Genomic DNA, 13,652 nt, shown 5'->3' with positions numbered 1-13,652 from the left:
AACGTTCCTGGGTCGTCAAGGATCCACTCAGGAAGCGTGGGAACCTCACACCATCGAGGGACAGGCGTCGCGAGCCAGGAATGTAAGGTAGATAAAATTTCCCTCCCATTACCCCTTGTTTGAGTAGGCTAGATAGGCCACGATATTTGCATTTGTATGTTGCAGGATAGCATTAATACTTTAGTTGTAGGATAGGCTGCAGGGCAGCTTGTGTCCAGGACTGTTGGAGAGGACAGTGTGCGTGGACGGCAGGACAGTTGAAGAAGAGGTGCCGACGTGGCGAAGAGGCCCTTCTGTGAGTGAGTGTGTGATTCCTGTCTAATCTGCCCAGTTGAAGGAGTGGTTGGAGGTCGTGAAAGAAGAGTTGCTGACGATCTCCAGATTTATTATCCTTATGTTCATTTTCCTGTATTGCTTAAAAGTGAATGTGTGATCATGTAAATTGTGTCAGTAAATTCACACATTTTATCATTATGTTTAAGTTTATCATTATTATATTTCTCTATGAGCATACACGAGGGTTATCATAGTACCACCTAGGGAGCGTCACGTTCTCTATAGAAGTTCTTATCGCCTGGAGAGTGGTAAAGCAGCACAGACATATATAAAAGTGTACCCTAAGCCATCCGACCAGTATCAGAGCAAGAATGGTCGCAACAAGCAACGTAGTGACTGGAGATAGGTAAAGCCACCCAGACTTTTATGGGAGAGTACCCTGGGCTGACAGTCCAGTGGCAGATCGAGGGAGTAGCAACGCTCTGGCAACAAATAGTATAGAATACACCCACTGAACTGCATCGCTGGGGTGCAGATATACTAACCCAGCTGGCGACCTTGTTAAGAAGAAGATAGGGAAGGCAGGCGGGAAAGGAGTTCCTGCAACCTTTTTGTCTGGCAGGCAAGACTCAGGGAAGTTATTGTTATAAGGTAAGCCTGAGTCTTCCTTCACTTCTCCACGGGTCTAGGCCGGAACTGTTAACATCAGTTTCCCCGTGGTTGACTGAAGGGCTCCCAGGGTGAATCAGTGGCACCCCCCCCCCCCCTTTTAGTGTTGGGAGCAAAGACCTGCGGTGGTGGGCATTGCTAGTCCTCCCCTGTGGGACCAAGGAGACTCCGGGGAATCCCGGGAGTCGGAGGGGCTGAATATTCTGCCTTCTGAGCCCCTAGCAGCCGATTGCTAGCAGAGCCCCAGCGAACCCCCCGTGACAGCCGAGTGATTTTTTTTATTTTCAAAACATTTTTTCCAATTGGTTTATTTTAAATATTATTATTATATTGTATTAAGAACATAAATTATTTACTTAATTATCTTAGATTACGTTAGGTTAAGATAGGTTAGGTTAGGTAGGGTTGGTTAGGTTCGGTCATGTATCTATGTAAGTTTTAACTCAAATTATAAACAATTAACTCATACATAATGAAATGGATAACTTCAACATTTCATAAGAAAGAAATATATATATATTCAGGAAAACTTGGGTTACTAGGCAAATTGGGCCTTGCATATTAGGCTGAGTACTTGGCCTACTATGCAAGGTCCAATTTGCCTAATAAGCCAAGTTTTTCTGAATTTATATAAATTTCTAATTTTTTTCTTATGAAATTATAAATCTGTCCATTTCATTATGTATAAGTTAATTTATTTAAATTTGAGTTAAAACTAAAGTAGATATATGACCGAACCCAACCTAACCTAACCTAACCTAACCTAACCTATCTAACCCTAACCTAAACTAACACAACTACGTTAATAAATTAAGGTTTTAATATAATATAATAATAATAATTCAAACATACTAAATGGAAACAATTTATTGAAAATAAAGAAAATCACTCGGCCAATTAGGCAAATCGGGCCTTGAATAGTAGGCCGAGAAGTGTGTTCTGGCTACTAGGTACGACATATATATATAAACATTATATATATATATATATATATATATATATATATATAAACATTATATATATATATATATATATATAAATATATATTTATGCGTGGTTTCCTCCGAGGCTATGGGTCCCCCTTCTTCCAGCTAGAGGTGGTACTCCCTTCCTTTTTTTATATATATATATATATATATATATATATATATATATATATATATATATATATATATATATATATATATATATATATATATATATATATATATATATATATATATATATATATATGCGAACAAGCCTGAATGGTCCCCAGGACTATATGCGAATATAGTCAAGATGGTCAAGTGATCAAGGGTATAGTGATGGTCAAGCGGATTAAGGCGCCCTGTAGTTACCAGTTGCGTTGCTTCTGGGAGTATGGGTTCGAGTCACTTCTGGGGTGTGAGTTTTCATTCATATATATATATATATATTTATATATATATAATATATATATATTTATATTTATATATATATATAATATATATATATTATATATATATATATATATATATATATATATATATATATATATATATATATATATATATATATATATATATATATATATATATATATATATACAACTTTAGAACACTTTCCCACCAGGAGACTCGAACCCTAGCCAGCACAGAAGCCTTCCAGCAACTGGCATAACAGGTACGCCTTAACCCGCTCCACCACCCGCTCAGACCCTTAAAAGAGATGGTAATTTCGGAGTATTTAAATACACCAAAGATCACCACCTCCCAAGAGCACTAGAGCAAGTGAGGGGTCATTTATACGTTTATTTCATCAAGTCCCTGTTAATATGGGAAGACACAGTGTCTATGCTTAAGGCACAACTCTCCTAAACACGAGAGTCAAGTATACAACTTTAGAACACTTTCCCACCAGGAGACTCGAACCCTAGCCAGCACAGAAGGTTTTCATTGGCTCCCTGTGCCACGTCGCTGTCGGTGACCAATCTGGTGTCACTGAAGTCACACAGTTTTGGCGGCAAAACAGAAGAGCCAGCGCCATATTGGCTTCCTAAAGGGCCTAAACCACAGCCCAAAATACTCTTCTTTTACAAATTTCTCGGCACTCCGAGAACACTACATTCTCCTACATATACCAAACTGATGCCTGCGACGTAGAGAACGCACGGGTAAAGTGGACATGACTCTTACAGCAGGCGTGAGAGAAATATAAGGGAGGGAACACCGTCACATACCCCTCCCCTTAAAATAAGAGTCATGTCTGGTTAGTGCATACAGGACAGGGCATCTGCTACTACGTTGTCTCCCCATCGGATGAGTTTAATTTCCAACCAGTATTCATGCCGCCAATGCGAAACGCTCCTTACATATCCGTTGACCGTTCCCACGGTTACTCCTGATGTCCATTGTTCCTTCAGCATGGACAGAGGACTTTGCACCCCTTGTCCATACACCAGCTGGTAAGGTGAGAAACCTAACGTTTCCACCACTGCGTTACACATGGCAAACAACGCAGGGCATACTGCTTCCTCACACTCAGTTCCCTGCTCTGCGCAGAACACTCTCATCAGCATGCCGTCCTGTATGTAACAATGAGTGGCCCTCTCAGGACCAACACGTCCTCCATTGGCCTCATGAATCAATTCGGGGAATTCTATCTGCTGCAACTCTCCAAGACGAGTGCGGTCTACCCCTAGAGAACTGGTGAGGGTCACCTGTAACTCACCATCCGGGCTGCCTTCGCCCTCCACTCGTTCTCCGGGTCCCATGAAGAGGTGATCGATTTCCAGACTGTCGGACGTCTCCTCGTCAGCACTATCAGATCCACACCCTCCGTGTCCTTCGCACTGCCTCGGCATCACAGCACAAACCGGGAACGCCGCCGTGGCGATTCCGTTCTCGTCCCCACAGGCGTCTAACACTCCGCCCGTCTCATTATAGTGCTCTAGGCACTCCTCGCCCTTCACGAGATTCGGGAGGACATATCCCCCACATGCTTCATTTCCTAAGATGACTTGTGCCTCCATCTTGGGCATTGATGCACAGACCCCCACCACTAGGGTCTGGCAGCCATAATCAGAATTCAGAGTCACCTGGTGTAGGGGCATCCTCACTGGGCCTCCCACAGTGGTCACACTTGCCACACTGGTACTCTCGTAACCCTCGGGGAACAGGGTTTCGCTCACCAGGGTAAAATCTGCCCCAGTGTCTCTTAATATCTTCACCGGGATGGGGTCTGCGTGCCCCATCCTTACAGTTCCCTCACTCACGAATGGGTGAACTCTTTTCTCCCCACTCAGTACGGGTTCATCCCACACTCACTCGGCCATCTGGTCCTCGACCCTCACGAAAGCAACGTTCCACCGCTGCTCAGGGTGTCTGCATTCCCGCGCGATGTGTCCGAATATTCCACAGTTGTAGCAGCGGATCCTTCTTCTTCTGTGGATCCTCCTCGCGCCATTCATCGACTCCTCCGTTTCAGCAACAACTCTTGAGCTCTCAGCTTGGGACTTCTCTACCGGCTCCACAGCACTCTTTGAGCCTCTCCTGTCTCCACTTGAGAGGTGGGACTCAGGAGAACTCGCTCCTGTCCTCCATCCGTCCGTCCTTCTATGTCTTCTACCATATCTGGAGTGTATGGGCGGTCGGTGCCGTCCCTCTCGGTGTGGTCGCAGGGCTTCTTCCAGCATGTCAGCTCTGTCGGCTGCGGCTCTCAGGTCCTTTATGTCCGCCTCCTTTACTCTAACCCTGATCTCAGGAGAGAGCACGGACATAAACTTCTCCATGACCATAAGCCTCTTGACCTCCTCAGCCGACTTCGCTCCTTCAGACTCCAGCCACTTAAGGAATTTCCTCTCCATGTCCCTCGCCGTCTCCGCATAAGATTTTCCTGGCGAACGGGTACATTCCCTGAATCTCTTCCTGTAACATTCCAGCGTGAGCTTGAAAGAATGGAGCACAGCTCTCTTTACAGCATCGTAGTTGGTGCACTCTTGGAGGTCGAGCATGTTGTAGGCTTCACGAGCTTCACCGGTGAGCCTACTCTAAACCAGCTCCGCCCACTCTGCCCTCGGCCACTTCTTCAAGGTAGCGATCTTCTCGAAGTGGTCGAAGAAACCTTCAGCTTCATCTGGTATAAAGACCGGCAGATCTCGCTCCCTCACTCGGCGGTCTTCCTGTTGCGGCGAAGCAGGTGCACCTAGCCCTAGCTCAGCTCGCTTCAGCTCCACCTGCTTGTTAGCTTCTATCTCCTGCTGTCTCAGCCTAGCTTCTCGCTCGCGCTCCTCTCGTCTTAGCTGTGCTTCTCGCTCTTGTTCTTCACGCTTCAGTTTCGCTTCTTCTCTCCTCAGCTGTGCTTCTCGCTCTTGTTCTTCACGCTTCAGTTGCGCTTCTTCTCTCCTCAGCTGTGCTTCTCGCTCTTGTTCTTCCCTGCGCAGCTGTGCTTCTCGCTCCTCACGCTTCAGCTGTGCTTCCAGCTGCAGCTTCATTATCTCCAGCTTAACGCTGTGCCTGCTGCCGCTGGATCCTCTGCTGCTCCCACCAATGCTCAGGTGTTCTCCCATACTGGCAGGTGTTTTCGGGCCGTTCCTCCCCCAAAGCTTCGTCTCGTGCTCTGAGCTGTGCCATGATCTCCAGTCTTCTCTCTCCCACTCTGGAAGATCTCAGCTTTATCCCAAAATGGTCTGCTATTGACTGTAACTGTGCCTTGGTGCACTCCTCTAGCACCTGCTCATCTCTAGTGTCAATGAACCTTGTTACTTTATCATCCTCCATCTTGTGCTATGAGTGATAACCTGTACCTGATACCTAATACCACTGCAAAGTACCACAACTGCAACCTTTATCTTGATCGTTATCCTGGCGAGGTCGCCAATGTCAGGGTTCACCTCCCATGAGAGGGGAAAGAGGCGAGTAACAGTACACTCAAGGTCGCTCACCGTAGCCCTGCGGGTCTTCACTCTATCCTCGTGGCGCCACTGTACGCCAGGAGAGTATCCCAGTCAATCCCAACCGGCCTCTGATCGAGAAGGAGTGGGAACACAACTTGTTCACTTAACTATTTTGTGCCCGCCCCGTCATGGGCTCTACTACTAACCACAAGATCGCCAACTGGTGTTTCCGGTGTCCAGTAACACGTCAGTGGTTTTGTTGAATTGTGGTAACAGTGGCAAGAGCACACTCAATATGTCTGATATCAGGCAGGTATTTACTTCTATCACGATCTGCTGTCAGGTATTATATAGCCACAAGAAATATGGAGGGGATGATATAAACACCAATGTACTTTGTATTTTACTTAAAACTCATTCAAAGACATCACAAGATTATATCAATAAGCAAACAGCTGTTCCAGGCAGAAGTCGCTCGTTCCCACACATATAATCATGAACTCACCAAGTCGGCAATGCTCCCAGACCCCCCTTCCTTCGTGACGTCATATTCGCCACGGGAGGTTTTCATTGGCTCCCTGTGCCACGTCGCTGTCGGTGACCAATCTGGTGTCACTGACGTCACACAGTTTTGGCGGCAAAACAGAAGAGCCAGCGCCATATTGGCTTCCTAAAGGGCCTAAACCACAGCCCAAAATACTCTTCTTTTACAAATTTCTCGGCACTCCGAGAACACTACATTCTCCTACATATACCAAACTGATGCCTGCGTCGTAGAGAACGCTCGGGTAAAGTGGACATGACTCTTACAGCAGGCGTGGGAGAAATATAAGGGGGGCAACACCGTCACAGTACTCACCTATTTGTGCTTGCGGGGGTTGAGCTTTGGCTCTTTGGTCACGCCTCTCAACTGTCAATCAACTGGTGTACAGATTCCTGAGCCTACTGGGCTCTATCATATCTACATTTGAAACTGTGTATGGAGTCAGCCTCCACCACATCACTGCCTAATGCATTCCATCCGTTAACTACTCTGACACTGAAAAAGTTCCTTCTAACATCTCTGTGGCTCATGTGGGTACTCAGCTTCCACCTGTGTCCCCTTGTTTGCGTCCCACCAGTGTTGAATAGTTTATCCTTGTTTACCCGGTCGATTCCTCTGAGGATTTTGTAGGTTGTGATCATGTCTTACTCTTCTGTCTTCCAGTGTCGTAAGGCGCATTTCCCGCAGCCTTTCCTCGTAACTCATGCCTCTTAGTTCTGGGACTAGTCTAGTGGCATACCTTTGGACTTTTTCCAGCTTCGTCTTGTGTTTGACAAGATACGGGCTCCATGCTGGGGCTGCATACTCCAGGATTGGTCTTACATATGTGGTGTACAAGATTCTGAATGATTCCTTACACAGGTTCCTAAATGCTGTTCTAAAGTTAGCCAGCCTCGCATATGTCGCAGACGTTATTCTTTTTATGTGGGCTTCAGGAGACAGGTTTGGTGTGATATCAACTCCTAGATCTTTCTCTCTGTCCGTTTCATTAAGTACTTCATCTCCTATTCTGTATCCTATGTCTGGCCTCCTGTTTCCACTGCCTAGTTTCATTACTTTGCATTTACTCGGGTTGAACTTCAACAGCCATTTGTTGGACCGTTCACTCAGTCTGTCTAGGTCATCTTGTAGCCTCCTACTATCGTCCTCAGTTTCAATCCTCCTCATAATTTTTGCATCATTGGCAAACATTGAGAGAAACGATTCTATACCCTCTGGGAGATCATTTACACATATCAGAAACAGTATAGGTCCAAGGACTGACCCCTCTGGGACTCCACTCGTAACGTCTCGCCAATCTGAGACCTCACCCCTCACACTGACTCGTTGTCTCCTGTTGCTTAGGTACTCCTCTATCCACCGGAGTACCTTCCCTTTCACTCCAACCTGCATCTCCAGCTTTTTCACTAGCCTCTTGTGTGGCACTGTATCAAAGGCTGTCTGACAATCCAAAAATATGCAGTCTGCCCACCCTTTTCTTTCTTGCCTTATTTTTGTTGCCTGGTCATAGAATTCAAGTAACCCTGTGAGGCAGGACCTGCCATCCCTGAATCCATGTTGGTGCTGTGGTACATAGTTCTTTCGCTCCAGGTGCTTCTCTAGCTTTCTTCGCACAATCTTCTCCATCAGCTTGCATGGTATGCAGTTTAGGGACACTGGCCTGTAATTCAGTGCCTCCTGTCTATCCCCTTTCTTGTATATTGGGACTACGTTAGCTGCTTTCCAAATTTCTGGCAGTTCCCCTGTTGTCAGAGATTTGTTATACACTATGGAGAGTGGTAGGCACAGTTCTTCTGCTCCTTCCTTTAGTATCCAAGGGGAGATTCCATCTGGGCCTATAGCCTTTGTCACATCCAACTCTAGTAAACACTTCCTTACTTCCCCGCTGGTAATCTCAAACTCTGCCAGTGGTTCCTGGTGAGTTATTCCCTCTCTTATGTCTGGGATTTCTCCTTGCTCTAAGGTGAAGACCTCTTGGAATTTCTTATTCAGTTCCTCACACACTTCCTTGTCGTTTGTAGTGAATCCTTCTGCCCCTATCCCTAATTTCATAACCTGTTTCTTTACTCTTGTTTTTCTCCTGATGTGGCTATGCAACAATTTAGGCTGAGTCTTTGCCTTGCTTGCGATGTCGTTTTCGTATTGTCTTTCTGCCTCTCTTCTCATCCTGACATATTCATTCCTGGCATTCTGGTATCTTTCTCTGCTCTCCTGTGTCCTGTTATTCCTATAGTTTCTCCATGCCCTTTTACTTTGCTGCTTAGCTAGCCTACATCTCTAATTAAACCATGGGTTTCTCATCTTCATTTCACTGTTTTCCTTTTGGGCTGGGACAAACTTGTTTGCTGCGTCCTTGCACTTTTGCGTGATGTAGTCCATCATATCTTGGGCCATCTTTTCCCTGAGCTCTGTTTCCAATGCTATATCTTTTAGGAATTTTCTTATCTCCTCATAGTTTCCCTTTCGGTATGCTAACCTTTTGGTTTCGGTATCCCTCCTCGAGTTCAATAACCCTTCTTCAATCAGGTACTCAAACACCAATACACTGTGGTCGCTCATTCCTACTGGGGCCTCAAAACCGATTTCTCTTATGTCAGAGTCGTTCAGGGTGAAAACCAGGTCGAGTCTCGCTGGTTCGTCATTTCCTCTCATCCTTGTGGGTTCACTGACATGCTGGGTTAAGAAGTTTCTAGTCACCACCTCCAGTAGTTTGGCTCTCCACGTATCCTTGCCTCCATGCGGTTCCTTGTTCTCCCAATCAATCCTTCCGTAATTGAAGTCCCCCATGATGAGCAGGTGGGATCTATTTCTACAGGCAGCAGAGGCTGCCCTCTCAATTATAGTGTTAACTGCCATGTTGTTGTTTTTGTACTCTTTACTGGGTCTTCTGTCATTTGGTGGAGGGTTGTATATTACTGCTACTACTATCCTTGGTCCTACCATTGTCATGGTGCCTGCTATGTAGTCTCTGAAACCCTCACAGCCCGGGATAGCTATCTCCTTAAAACTCCATTCCTTTCTCATGAGTAGGGCCACTCCGCCTCCTCCCCTACCTTCCCTCTCTTTCCTTATTACTGTGTACTCCTGGGGAAACACGGCATTCGTTATGATTCCAGAGAGTTTTGTTTCAGTGAGTCCAATTACATCTGGGTTCACTTCTTGTGTTCTTTCCCTTAGTTCACTTGCCTTGCTTGTGATCCCATCTATGTTCGAGTACATTACCCTGAAACTGACTCTCTTCTGCTTCTCCTCTGGGGGGGACCTGTGGGGTCTGGGCTGAGCAGGAGCTGGGAGGATCTGGTACGGGGAGACTGGTGGAGGAGGAAGGGCTTGGGGGGGGTGGGGAGGAGGGGGAGGGTAGGGGAGGTGGGTGAGAGGGGGAGGGTTGGGGGGGTGGGTGAGAGAGGGAGGGTTGGGGGGTGAGAGGGGGAGGGTTGAGGGGGGTGAGAGGAGGAGGTTTGGGGGGATGGGGGAGAAGGGGGGGTTTGGGGGGGCAGTAAAGGGGAGAGGGCTTGGGGGGCGTGGGGGGGAAAGGGAAGGCTGAGGTGAGTGAGGAAGAGGGAAGGGTTTTGGGGAGTGGTGGAGAGGGGAAGGCTTAGGTGTGGTGGGGGAGAGTGGGGGGCGGGGGAGAACGGAGGGCTTGTGGGTGGGAAAGACGGAAGGACATGTGGGAGAAGGAAGGGCTTGGGGGATGGGGTAGAAGGGAGGTCCTGGGGGAAGGGGGGAGTGGTAGGAGGGGGGTGGGGGGGAAGGAGCATTAGGTGGGTACTTAGTGGGGAGCTGACAGGGGTTGGGGCAGGTAGGGTGTCTGTTGGGTAGAATGTGGGGGTGATGCCGCACTCCCTGTGGCTAGTGCACTGTTTGAGGAGGGTTCTCCACTCCCCTCTGGGATTGTAGGGATCGAGGTTGTGACTCCCTGATTCCTTTCTCTCTCTCTGCGCTCCTTCCTTGCATCTGCTGCCTGCTTTCTCTCTTCCCTTGTCATATCCCTCTGCAGGAATACTTTTTTTAATTTCTCTACATTTGCTAGACAGCACTTCCTTTCTAACAGTTCCTCTTTCGTGATTTTGCTCATGAATACCACCTTTATCATTAGGTCTCTGTCCTTGTTGTACTTTCCAAGCCTGAAAACCTTTTCCACATTTTGTTCAGTTCCCTCCATCCTTACCTCTTTAAGGATCTCTTTAACTATGTTTTTGTCCTTGTCTCTCCGCTCCTATGGTTTGGTCCCTGTTTGCTCTTTAATGCCTGCTACTACTACTGCTGCTCTTTTTCTCTCTATCAGTCAGTTAGTACATCTAGCTGCTTCTTCCTGAGAGGGGGCCACTTCCATGGCAACTTCCTTAACTGCAGAATTAGCTTCAGGGCTCATTTTAAGCATTTCAGCAAATGAGAGCTGAGGTTTGGAGGTCCCCTCCACAGTAGCATTCCAGTCTCCCTGAGGCACGGTTTGTGTCTGGTATTGTGGAGAAGTCTCCTTCAGGCATCTTATCTCCTCCTTTGCTGCCCTTAGTTCATCCTGCAGGTTGGCAACTGTCTCCCTCATTACCCTCAGTCCTTCACTGAATTCAATCCACATTTGCTGGAGTACTTCCTTCATCCAGTCTTCCTGTTCCACCCCATCCTCTGAATTTGTTCCGGCCGCGATTTTCATCCTGCGTTTGTCACCCCGAGTTCGTGTGCCTTCCATGTTTTCCCTATGAGAGGGAGAGAGAGAGAGAGAGAGAGAGAGAGAGAGAGAGAGAGAGAGAGAGAGAGAGAGAGAGAGAGAGAGAGAGAGAGAGAGAGAGAGAGAGAGAGAGAGAGAGAGAGAGAGAGAGAGAGAGAGAGAGAGAGAGAGAGAGAGAGAGGGAGGGAGGGAGGGAGGGAGAGAGAGAGAGAGAGAAATTAGATATATATATATATATATATATATATATATATATATATATATATATATATATATATATATATATATATATATGAGAGAGAGAGAGAGATGTAAGGGAGAGATATGGAAGGAGAGAGAGAGAGAGAAATTAGATATATATATATATATATATATATATATATATATATATATATATATATATATATATATATATATATATATATATATATATATATATATATATATATATATATATGAGAGAGAGAGAGATGTAAGGGAGAGATATGGAAGGAGAGAGAGAGAGAGAGAGAGAGAGAGAGAGAGAGAGGAGAGATGTAGGGGAGAGATATAGATGGAGAGAGAGAGAGAGAGAGAGAGAGAGAGTGTGTGTGTGTGTGTGTGTGTGTGTGTGTGTGTGTGTGTGTGTGTGTGTGTGTGTGTGTGTGTGTGTGTGTGTGTGTGTGTGTGTGTAAATCACGAAAATTAACACGCGATGAAAAATGTGACAGTGTCAGACGACAGAGGAAGAATTGAAACAGGAATTTTCTTATGTACTTTCGTATAATACATCTTCAGAAGGAATGATTTACAGGTCAAGTATTGGACAAATATATAGGCAGGAGCGAGAGGTGAAGTGAACTAAGGTACAATGAAAAATTAATGGGAATAATGGGAATTAGGTGCAAATAAATAAGAGCGGCATAAGAACTGCAGAAGGCCCATTGGCCCATACAAGGCAGCTCCTATTTATACCCACTAATGGTTTATGGGCTCATAAAATAAGAACTGCATCAATAGGCCCACACATGAATAATAATAGCATAAGATAGTAAATATTAACAATGAATTAGTAAGACAAATGTGTATCAATGATTCTACTCGCCCTTTAATTGATCTATCAAAAATGAATCTAAGTTATATAAACCACTGCTAATGTTCAAATTACACTCTTTTGTAATCTGTATTAAAGCAGATTCAATTATGTTCCTTTTTAAAGTGCTTTTACAATTCGTTATTGAAGACGCCATCTCCCAATCAATTTGGAGAGAATTTTCTGACAAATGAACAAACAAAGCATTAGACAATTGGCCATGTCTTACAGAGTATTTATGTTGCGAAATTCTACATTTCAAATCTTTAGAAGTTTGCCCAACATAGAACCTATTACAATCTTTACAAGATATTTTATAAATGACACAATTATCACTACGAGGGCTGTTTCTAACTAATAGTTTACCAACAGTATTTTCGTAACTAAACATTATATTTATATCAAAAAGTTTCAAGGCCTTGACCATATTTTCAAACCTAGAAAAATATGGTAAATATAACACTTTCTTTGGGCGAATTTATTCACTACATATATTATTATTATATGTACGATGTGCTTTGCTACGGCAAACTTCCCCCCCCCAAAAAAAAACTCACCAGTCTGGTGCCCTTGGGAGATGGGGATATTTGAGGTAAATACCTCGAAATCTCTATCTCTTTTAAGGGTCTGATTTGGTGTAGTGGACTAAGGCGTACTAGTTATGGCAGCTACTGGAAGGTAGTTGTGCTTTCTGGGTTCGAGGCCCACTGGTGGGTGTTGTCTAAAGTTTGTTAAACTTCACTTGTGGTTTAAGCAAGTTAGTGTATATATATATATATATATATATATATATATATATATATATATATATATATATATATATATATATATATATATATATATATATATATGTATATATATATATATATATATATATATATATATATATATATATGTGTGTGTCGTACCTAGTAGCCAGAACGCACTTCTCAGCCTACTATGCAAGGCCCGATTTGCCTAATAAGCCAAGTTTTCATGAATTAATATATTTTCTCTAATTTTTTTCTTATGAAATGATAAAGCTACCCATTTCATTATGAATGAGGTCAATTTGTTTTTATTGGAGGTAAAATTAACGTAGATATATGACCGAACCTAAGCAACCCTACCTAACCTAACCTATCTCTATAAGTTAGGTTATATATCTATATTTCGCGTTCTAACCGGTGACCCGGTTAGAACGCGAAATCGCCTCAAACTAAAGGTAATTAAGCCAGGTCTTTATTGTTCCATGTATAGTGTTTTCTCTGATATAACTTGTCATATATAGGATTCTGGCTTTACAGCTAGCTCCCTTTTGACAGGTCAAGACGAGGAAGCAAGGACTTTGTGCACCAGTTACTGGGTGATGGAAGCTACCTCAAAGAGGATAATTTGGTGTCTACACCCTAGTTATACCTGGTGGACTAACCTGCTGTACTATAAGATAAGGAACCTCTTCAATGTATGTAGTCTATTACTGTAGTTTGATTGGCTGCATATATAAATTTAATAAACCCCCCTAATGTGTAGAGGATCGATTTGTGAGATTAAGAGATTATTGCAGAAATACAGTCCACTTATCATT

General features: G+C 44.5%; 1 protein-coding gene across 1 annotated transcript in view; it reads left to right on the top strand.

Moving 5' to 3' along the window:
- The window catches only part of LOC138352299 (galactoside alpha-(1,2)-fucosyltransferase 1-like), a 115,043-nt gene that overhangs the window by 55,771 nt on the left and 45,620 nt on the right, over window positions 1-13,652 (top strand). The gene's annotated exons all lie outside the window — the stretch shown is intronic.

The sequence above is a fragment of the Procambarus clarkii genome, chromosome 5 (assembly GCF_040958095.1).
Source record: "Procambarus clarkii isolate CNS0578487 chromosome 5, FALCON_Pclarkii_2.0, whole genome shotgun sequence".
Taxonomy (NCBI): domain Eukaryota; kingdom Metazoa; phylum Arthropoda; class Malacostraca; order Decapoda; family Cambaridae; genus Procambarus; species Procambarus clarkii.
The sequence above is the reverse complement of the archived record's forward strand: the minus strand, read 5'-3'. Positions and strand labels throughout refer to the sequence as shown.